Source organism: Amblyomma maculatum, chromosome 5 (genome assembly GCF_055883805.1).
Source record: "Amblyomma maculatum isolate TAMU_Amacu chromosome 5, ASM5588380v1, whole genome shotgun sequence".
NCBI classification, from domain to species: domain Eukaryota; kingdom Metazoa; phylum Arthropoda; class Arachnida; order Ixodida; family Ixodidae; genus Amblyomma; species Amblyomma maculatum.
In genome coordinates this window covers 58,135,112-58,144,906 of record NC_139348.1, presented here as the reverse complement: position 1 = coordinate 58,144,906, position 9,795 = coordinate 58,135,112, and positions in this window count along the sequence as shown.

The following is a 9,795-nucleotide window of genomic DNA, read 5'->3' as shown; positions in this document are numbered from 1 at the left end:
AGTTGTGGTTGTTACAGTGACTTCCTTCGTATACTAGGAGATATCACACCGAGGATTTACAACATTTAGCCGTGAGTAACGAAGTGGCTGCTTCTTCGGCAAAGGTACTAGGCGAAAATATATACAGATAAATTTGTATAAATCAGGGAAATATTTCTCTCACATGCAGACGGTTGACGTTAAACCTTTCGCAATTGGACAACAGATAGGATTCCTCGACGCAGCGAGAATAGTGATTGTTTCGAGCAAATATCATAATGTTGGGATATTTAGTCAGGCTCACGGCAAAAAATTCAGCGAGAATGTTTAGGTGAAAGTTCAATAACAGCCAGCAAATTTTGTTCAGTGGCAAGCATGATAAGAAAGAGAACTTAGAAAACAAAATAAACACCTGTGATAGCTATCTAGGGAGAATGCTAGGACGTAACAAATATTTTAAAACTTCAAAAAAGTACTCGCTTTGGCGCATTTGCCTGTGCTGCAACTTTTGCTCATTTCGTGCAACTTCAGATTCCACAAACATCTACGCAGCAATGTGTCATAAATATAGCATATATGTCCACAAACAAAAATGTTGCTTTGAATTTTCGTTTGGTGTATGAGTTTTTTGCCTGGAGGTATTTTTGAGATCATGATATATAATTGTATCAAATATTTCGTAACGCGCGTTAAGTGCTGTCACTTTCATACATTTTTCGCTAGACTGGATTGCAGAAACAAAAATTCAAAAGCAGATTTCGCCGGAAATATTTATCTCGAACATTCGCTGCGTATCTGCAGTGCCTTCAGGGGTATATTTGATTGTGCTTACGGGAAATTAGGACGGTAGTAGCACTCTGTCGTGCGGATAGCATCACCCAACCCGCTTACTTCAAAAGCGGATTTCATACACATGCAAATTCCATTAACCGTTGTCTCCTTTGAAATCATTAACAAATGAAGGTCTTCACTGCTTTGAAGCACCTGTGGAGATAATTGTGGTTAGAATTTGAGAAACAAAATATTATTGGAAATCAGTAAAAAGTTCATGGAGACTAACATATACCTGCGGACAAAGGTTAATAACACGTTATAAAATATTGGTTAGAAAATATTAACAAGGGAAGTCCCCGTGACTTTAACCTTCTGTGGAGGGAAGAGTTGGCATATTGAAATAAAGGTCCTTGGAGTGCTATAACAACTCTTGCAGTATAAATTTTACACGCCTGTAAAAGTAATCATGCCACACCTCTACACTTATGAATTGCTTTTTTTTTCTGAATAGTATATTCATGAGTAATAAATTAAGTGTTTGCAGATGCTGCCTCGAAAATAGGCAAAGAAATTTTGGAAAACAGGATTTCACTAGAATGGAACGGCTCAGTATCCTCTGATCTGCCTGAGTAACAGGGAAACACAGTGTTCGAACTAAAAACCTCAACTTGGAGCAGACTCTAGCAGTTAGGCTGGAATGTTATACATGCAAAGCGTTTTTGTTTTACATAGGAAGTGAGCTGTACGAACCCTTGTCTTCATTTAAGCGACCCTTTCTTTCATTTAAGCAGACCATGAAAATTTATTGGGCCTCCTGCTTTTCCTTTTGTCTATAAATGATATTGTTAAAGTTGTTACCAATCTTTGCACATGCGATTTTTCGCCGACGATTGTGTTTTATAACGAAAAGTTACTAACAAAAACAAATCAAATGACCTGAATGACGCTTTCAACAACGTTTTGTAATATTGCGACCAATGGTTGTGGTTCTCAATTATGACAGAACTGTTTAAATGCCGATAACCAGAAAAAATATGCCTCATAGCTACACATATCAATCAGGCTCATACGCCTTCTACAAGTATCTAACTACAAATAGCTAAGAGTAACCATAACTTGTAATATTGTTACTTAGCGATGTCCGAAGCTTTATTGGCCTATGTTCCTATTTCCGGCGATTCGCCCCGAACTTCGCAGTCCTTGCTCGTCCGCTCACCCAACTCCTCAAGAAAGACGTTTCATTCTATCGGGGGCCTGAACAAGTTGCAGTTTTCTCAGAGCTTATTGCTGCTCCAACTACTCTACCAGTCTTGGCCCACTTCAACCCTTCCGCAATACTGAACTCCGTACCGACGCAAAGGGCCATGGAATAGGAGCTATACTCGCTCAGTGACAACACGGCCGTACAAGCGTGATTGCGTATGCAAGCCGCCTCCTCTCAACAACCGAACAAAATTATTCTATCACAGAGCGAGAGTGTCTGGCGCTTGTATGGGCTATTACAAAATTCCGCCCTTATTTGTTTGGCCGCCCTTTTACTGTTATAACAGACCATCATGCCTTGTGCTGGCTTGCCTCTCTCAAAGATCCTACTGGCCGTTTGGGGCGCTGGGCGCATGATTACAAGAATACAGCTTTCCCGTCGTCTACAAGTCCGGCTGACTTCACCAAGATGCAGACTGTCACGTCAGCCCGTCGACTTCCCTAGTCCTGCAGACACTGACGATGATGCATGTGTCTTCTTTGTCTCGGCCTTTGCTAGCATTGCCAAGGAACAGCATTAGATACTTCTCTGCATGCCATTATCCTCCGACTTACCTCCGACCGCCCTGACCCATCTCTCGCCTTATTTGTGCTCCACGAGAACACTCTATACCGACGTAACATGCGACCAGATGGCACGGACCTTTCCCTCGTCGTTTCCCAACACGTGCGATCCACCATCCTTCACCAGTTCCATGATGCTCCCACGGCTGGCCACCTGGGTGTCTCTCGCACATACGACAGCTTGCGCCGACGGTTTTACTGGCCGGGGCTCTACCGCTCTGTCCAGCAGTACGTTGCCACATGTGAACTGTGTCAGCGTCGGAAGAATCCCACAATTTTGCCTTCAGTTTATATGCAGCCGATACCCATACCGACTGACCCGTTTTCCCGCATAGGCGTTGACCTCCTTGGCCACTTTCCAGTTTCCGCCTCGGGGGAACAAATGGATCATCGTCGCCACCGATTACGCTACTCGGTACGCTATTACCCGAGCCATCCCGACCAGCTGCGCCACAGCCGTCGCTGACTTCTTTCTAGGAAACGTGATTCTTCATCATGGTGCTCCTCGTGAAGTACTAATTGACCGTGGCCGCTGTTTCCTGTCGCGAGTGGTTGACGAAATTCTCCGTTCGTGTTCCGTCCGCCACAAATTCACCACCGCCTATCACCCCCCAGACAATGGCCTCACGGAACGTCTAAGCCGTACCCTCACAGACATGCTGACCATGTATGTGTCTGACACCATCGAGATTGGGACGTTCATCTCCCTTTTGTGACATTCGCCTACAATTCATCTGTCCATTCCACCGCTGGATGCCCCCATTTTATTTATTATTTGGCCGACATTCGTTACTACCCTTCGACACCTTCCTACCCGAGGCAGATGCCACCAGTACTTACGCTAGTAATATCGTCCGCGCACATGATGCCCCTCCGGATAGCTCATGCCAGACACTCAGAAACCCAAGACTCCCAAAAGGTCCGGTACGACCGCCGCAACCGTGATGTCCACTATACTCCTGGATCTCACGTTTTGCTGTGGCTCCCGTGCCGTCGAGTGGGCTTGTGTGAAAAGCTTTTGCCCCGCTACAGTGGCCCTTACCGTGTTTTCCGCCCCGTGACCGACGTCACCTACGAAGTTGAATCGCTGTTTCCGAAGTCCCCGTCCACAGCTCCAACCTCCGAAATAGTCCATGTATCCCGTCTAAAGCCGTATTATCAACGTTCTATTTCGCCAACATAGACCGCACCGGGACTGTGCTTTTCCCGCGCGGGGATAGTGTTACTTAGCTGTATTCGCTGTTCGTGATGAGGATGAAGAAGTGCAACAGACTCCAAGAAGACGGCGACGCTGAGTGTTGTGAAAATCGGTGCCCTCATCAACGTTAGTTGTGCGTACAGCTTTGGGACCGTAAATCTTCCACGTAACAATAGATCATGGAACTTGCATATAAGTAATATCTGGTGTTCCGCAGATCGAAGCTCTGCTGGCAAAAACATAAATTGAAAAATCCCCTCCTCACTCTAAGCTACTTTGTTATTCTCCCGTTATCAGATCTAAACTGGAGAACCCATATATACTGTTGGACTCGTACACTAAATCTAACATAAAATATTTTGAAAGAACACAAAGAGGAGCTGTAGTGTTTGTCTTTATTGAGTATACAAGGAGTAACTCCCGACCAACTTTATCGGAAATTATTGAAATCGAAATACTTGAATACCACTGAATAGTTTCGGTTAGAATCTATTTCTCACTTCATACTGTTACGGGGATGTACTTAATGTAACAACACTGTGATGGGCTGGACTTGACGCTGAGACTTCAGTAGCCGTGCAGTGTTCACTCTGTCAGCGTCGTCCTCTTTTTCAACACTTTGTCGTGCCAAACTTGGTTTAGATCCGTCGTTATATTTAACGCCGTCATCATTAACGCAAACTCGGCAATAGCACCCCAGTTATGCTATAGCCCCTATAGGCCTATTTGCTAAAACACACGCGTACAAGTTTTCTTCTTTTGCACGCACAATGACATATTAGAATGAGAGTACTAATTTAAAACACTACCCCGTCAGGCTTAAACAGATTGTGCTATATGTGTTTTTTTATTGTTGAAAGGTTGCTTTTTTGTGTGTTTGTGATCACAGTGAAATCTAAGTCCACAGTATTGTATAAATAGATACATAAATAAATAGTAGTCCTTGAAATACAGGTGCTGCCAATATTAGAAGGTATATAACGGGAACGAACTCTTGACGTACAGTTTTTGTCAAAAGTGTAGAGCCCAAGAGGCCTACTTTTGAGCAACTTCGTGCGGATTGCATTGCATTTCCAGTGTTCCCCATCTCTTGATGGTTAAAAGAGAGTTTGTCCTACCCTCTCCAAAGGGGAGGAACTCCACAAATACTAAATCTACACTGCTCAGAAGCAGACCTCCGTGGCTCTACACTTTTGACAGAGGATGTCTACCATTCCGCTCTTCATAAAAAAAAAATTTATGAATCAGTCGCAACCCAGAAACGCTAATTACATCAGAAAACTGTATAGAAGTGTTCCCCAGGAAAATGAACGTGTATGTGCGCTGCAACATTATGCGCGATAGAGATTTTTTCTTCTGGCGATAACATACCATCGTTAGACTTCTTTTCTGTTTACTATACACATTCTTAGTCCATAGGGAACAGGAGATTGCGGTTTACATTTCTATTGGAGGCATACGCCCACAGCAATGCACGTGGCTTCGAAGGGTAACCAAGTACCGCAGAGTGCTTTTGCGATTGTGATCAAGAAGTCCTGAGTCTGCTGACAGCTCTCGGGCGGCACCCCGGCTAATTATTTCTAGTGTAATACTCATGCTCACAATAAAAAACCTAATCAAATACTTTGCCATGAAGAAGGTTAGCCTTTCCGGTGCAACCTTGCAGCATATATCACAGAATATTACGCATGTATACGTCTCTTGTCCAATCACCGATGTTGTTCTCCACCGTAATGTCATACTCCCTCACACTGTCCTGACCGTCACGGATAACAGAACGTATCTTCCCGTCCTTAACTTTAGTCACTCTGTCCAAGTTTTTCCCATGGCATTGCACTCGCTGACTTGCTTCCGTTGGCTGACTGCGAAGTTTCTGCTCTCAAGCCTGTGCCTCTGTCTGAACCCCCCTTATCAGCTTCTAGTTCGACCCTTTTTACTCCCATGATAGCACCGGATTTGACACCTAAGCAAGCCGGTGCTCTCTCCGACCTTTTGCTTTCGTACAAGGACATTTTTGATTTTGCCGACCGACCTTTGGGCCAGACATCTGTCGTTACCCATCGCATCAATACTGGCGATGCCAGCCCAATTCGCAGAAGGCCTTATCGAGTCTCTCTTGCTGAGCGCCACGTGATACAGAAGGAGTTCGACAAGATGTTGACAAATAATATTATTGAGCCTTCCTGCAGTCCCTGGGCGTCTCCTGACGTTTTAGTCAAAAAGAAAGATCAAACTTGGAGATTCTGTGTAGATTACCGCCACCTCAATCAGATCACTAAAAAAGACGTTTACCCGCTCCCGAGAATTGACGACGCCCTCGACTGCTTACATGGTGCCAGCTATTTTTCCTCGATCGACATGCGTTCCGGCTACTGGCAAATAGCTGTCGACGAACGGGATCGAGAGAAAAATCGCATTTGTCACCCCTGACGGACTATACCAATTCAAGGTCATGCCATTTGGCCTCCGTAACGCTCCTGCGACCTTCGAGCGCATGATGGACTCGCTTCTCCGTGGCTTCAAGTGGACAACGTGCTTATGCTACTTAGATGACGTTGTCGTTTCTCTCCCACGTTCACAAGTCACCTTGAACGGCTTTCTACGATACTGGTAGTCTTTCGCCGCGCCGGTCTTCAACTCAACGCAAAAAATGCAGCTTCGGCCGCCGCCAGATCAAAATCCTATGACATTTGGTTGACAAAAATGGTGTGCAGCCCGACCCTGATAAAGTTCGTGCCGTTCGCGAGTTCCTTACACCACGTAATACAAGTGATGTGCGAAATTTTCTCTGGCTCTGCTCCTACTTCCGTCGCTTCATTCGGAACTTTGCTGACCTAGCACGTCCCCTTACCTCCCTTTTGCAGAAAAACGTGAATTTCTCGTGGAGCCATGAACAAGCTCAGGCCTTCACAACGCTCATTTCCGTGCTCACCGCTCCTCCTGTACTGGCGCACTTCGAGCCGTCTGCGCCTACAGAACTGCGCACCGACGCTAGCGGACATGGTATTGGCGCCATCCTTGTCCAGTACCAGCACGGCCACTCTCGTGTGATTGCCTATGCCAGCCGTCTTCTATCTCAGTCCGAGCGCAATTATTCCATTACGGAGCGCGAATGCTTTGCACTTGTTTGGGCGTTGACCAAATCCCGCCCTTATTTGTTTGGGCGGCCCTTCAGCGTAGTGACGGACCATCATGCCTTGTGTTGGTTGTCATCACTTAAGGACCCTACTGGCCGCTTAGGTCGCTGGGCTTTGCGATTACAAGAATATACGTTTACTGTTGTGTACAAGTCAGGCCGCCCGATCGAAAAACCCAACAGGAGTTTCTGTAGTAGCGACAAAACACAAAAGAAAGGTTTGTTGTAACGACAAACTTTTCGACCTCACAACAAACATATCTTTCGATACTACAAAGTGTTTTGTTGTCGCAACAAACTTTTCTTTCCATACTACAAACGTTTTTCTTGTTACAACAAGTTTTTTCTTTGTCGTGACGAAAAACGTGTCGTATGCTTTCGTTGTTGACGTATCTTGTCGTCAACGCTCTTGTAGTGGTCCAAAAGAAATTTTTCCAGCGGCAGGCGGTCTTGTCGCGACTACAAGATATCTTCGCAACAGGTACCGTTTTCGCAACAAAACGTGTGTGTTGTCGCAAGCAGATAGCCAAAACAACCCCAGCCCACCTTAGTTGCGCGAGAGCTGTGAAGAAATTGTTCGTCACCGTGTGAGCAGTTTTCCTTGTCTCCAAAGGCGCGGCCGCATGATAAATATGTGGAGCTGTCCATACAGCTAGTCCTACGAGCAAGAGCAGTTCGTGTGCCTCGATTTGTGCGCTGGCGTTGAAGCAGCTAGCTCGCTTACGCTGGAGTGTTCTCGATCGCGGAGAATTTATTTTATTTCAAGCATCAAGCATGCATGGTAGGAGAATACCTCCAGTGATTGTGAAAACTTGCTGGCTCAGATCGCACTTCTGTGCTGCCGAGGCGGTACATATATAACGCGAAAATGCCGAGCGGCGTGGCGGATGTCATGGCGTTGTGCGGTAGACGATCGGCACCTGCCCTTACTGTTATGCTAGCCAAGAATGGCGTTTATTATGCAAGCGGTGTCTTCAGGCACACATCTCAAAATCTGCGCAACGTAAATTTTTGCACCAGCATATGCAGCGCTAGGCTAACGAACGCACGTGCACGTTCATCGCACGCGAGCCCGGTGCAAAAAAATCATCGCTACATCAGCAGCTGATGTGTTCTCAGCTTTCTTACAATAGCTCCATGTCTTAGTTATTCCAATATCTCTTCTGTCGTTGTGCACGCATTCATGAGAGTAAGCTGTCGAGCTAATGGTATATAAATTGCAAACTTTCTGCGCATAATATGGCTTGTTCCTAGCTGCAGTTCTGGTCACCTAGTATATATTACTGGACCAGTGGTAAATTTGGACAGTTAATATAGTACAATTCATCAAAATTGATTTTCCGTTATATTCCTCTAATGGATACTAAATTGATAATTGCTTAATTTTGCGGGGTGGTACGTTATAGTGCAGGTGCAATAAAACTACCATGATTGTTTTCTGCACTCGAGTTTTAGCCATGTCGTTAGTGAAAAAGTAAGTTCATGAATTAAAAAGCTGGTCTCAGGGAATACTTTAACATTACATTTGGTTAATGGTGCTGACATATCAGGAATTTGCTTTCTTCTTTTCATGTGGTTGAGTTTTATAAACACACCGGTGATTTTAAAGGACTTATCAGTGTAGATCAATCTGCCGATCAACATTCAAGGACAATTACCATTGTAAAATTGCTTTAGAAAGGTGGTACTCAAATAACTGAAGACGTCTTATGTGTTCTTCTTTGTCCTTGGAGTTCTTTTTTTGCGCTAAATTTTTTACTTAACTGAATAATGAATGCCAAATGTATGTATAAGTTACATGCAATGAATGGGAACTATGTTAGGGGATATGTGTTTTTTTTTAACACAGCTTGCCGAAACTTCAGTCACCGCTTTTAGTAATGCTGTATATTGCTCTTATAGTTGGGCTTCACGAGGTCAACACTCAGCCAGTAAAAGAAACTTTTCCATGGAGAAATATTCTAGAGTTAGTGAAAATGGTATATATGGAATTGAATAATGTATAAAAAGCAATAAAACAAGGGACAAAGTGGAGAATTTTCTTATGAAAGCTCTTTATTTGCTGCCTATAGTTTCAAAGTGCAAAAACAAATGAAATGCAATCATCACAAGCCAGTGCCACTCTATATTGCATTCATATCATGAGGCAAGCAGCTATAAAAAATGGCCCATCTTCACCCAATGCATTGCCTTTTTAAGAGGAGAAATAAACGTACACATTAGTCCAGAAAAGCAAAGCACACAATCCTTGTTACTGACCAGTTCATCAAAAAGGTGGACTATAGAGCATACCAGAATAATTCTCGATTGACAGCCCCTAGCAGAACAAACAATAAAGTTCCCAGTAGGCTTCAACCTATAGAACCAGATGTCAAGTTGTCGTAGCAGTGAGATAAGACTTTAATTGTGCAGAACCAGTTGCACATTCAATATGATTAAATGTGACTGAAGTATCACTGAGGTCTTCATTTAAATTGTCATTTTACAAAACGTTGCGAGCTAGTTGGTTCATCGCAAGGGGGAACAGCGCAAGCTACACACAGACAAAAGGGGAGGACGAGACACACACAGCGGTGTAAGACTGTACAACACAGCAAAACTTGTGATATGTAGAAGGCAAGAAAAGCGAGAGAAAGTTTAGGATGAGCAGTAAATGCAGTACAATTAGCACTTATTAGCTCTTACTCCATTGAAATCACCACTTTGCAATATAACAAAAATGGAGATCTGCTAGTCGGTGGTGCCCCTCACCCCCTGAAAACCAATGAAACTAAAAAACTGTGTGGTCAGTTTCCTCCCCCCTTTTATGCTGAAAACTGTACTCATATCAATGAAGTTCTTAAGCTTTGAAGTTGTATAGTGGGTCCCTCCCAAAATGCCA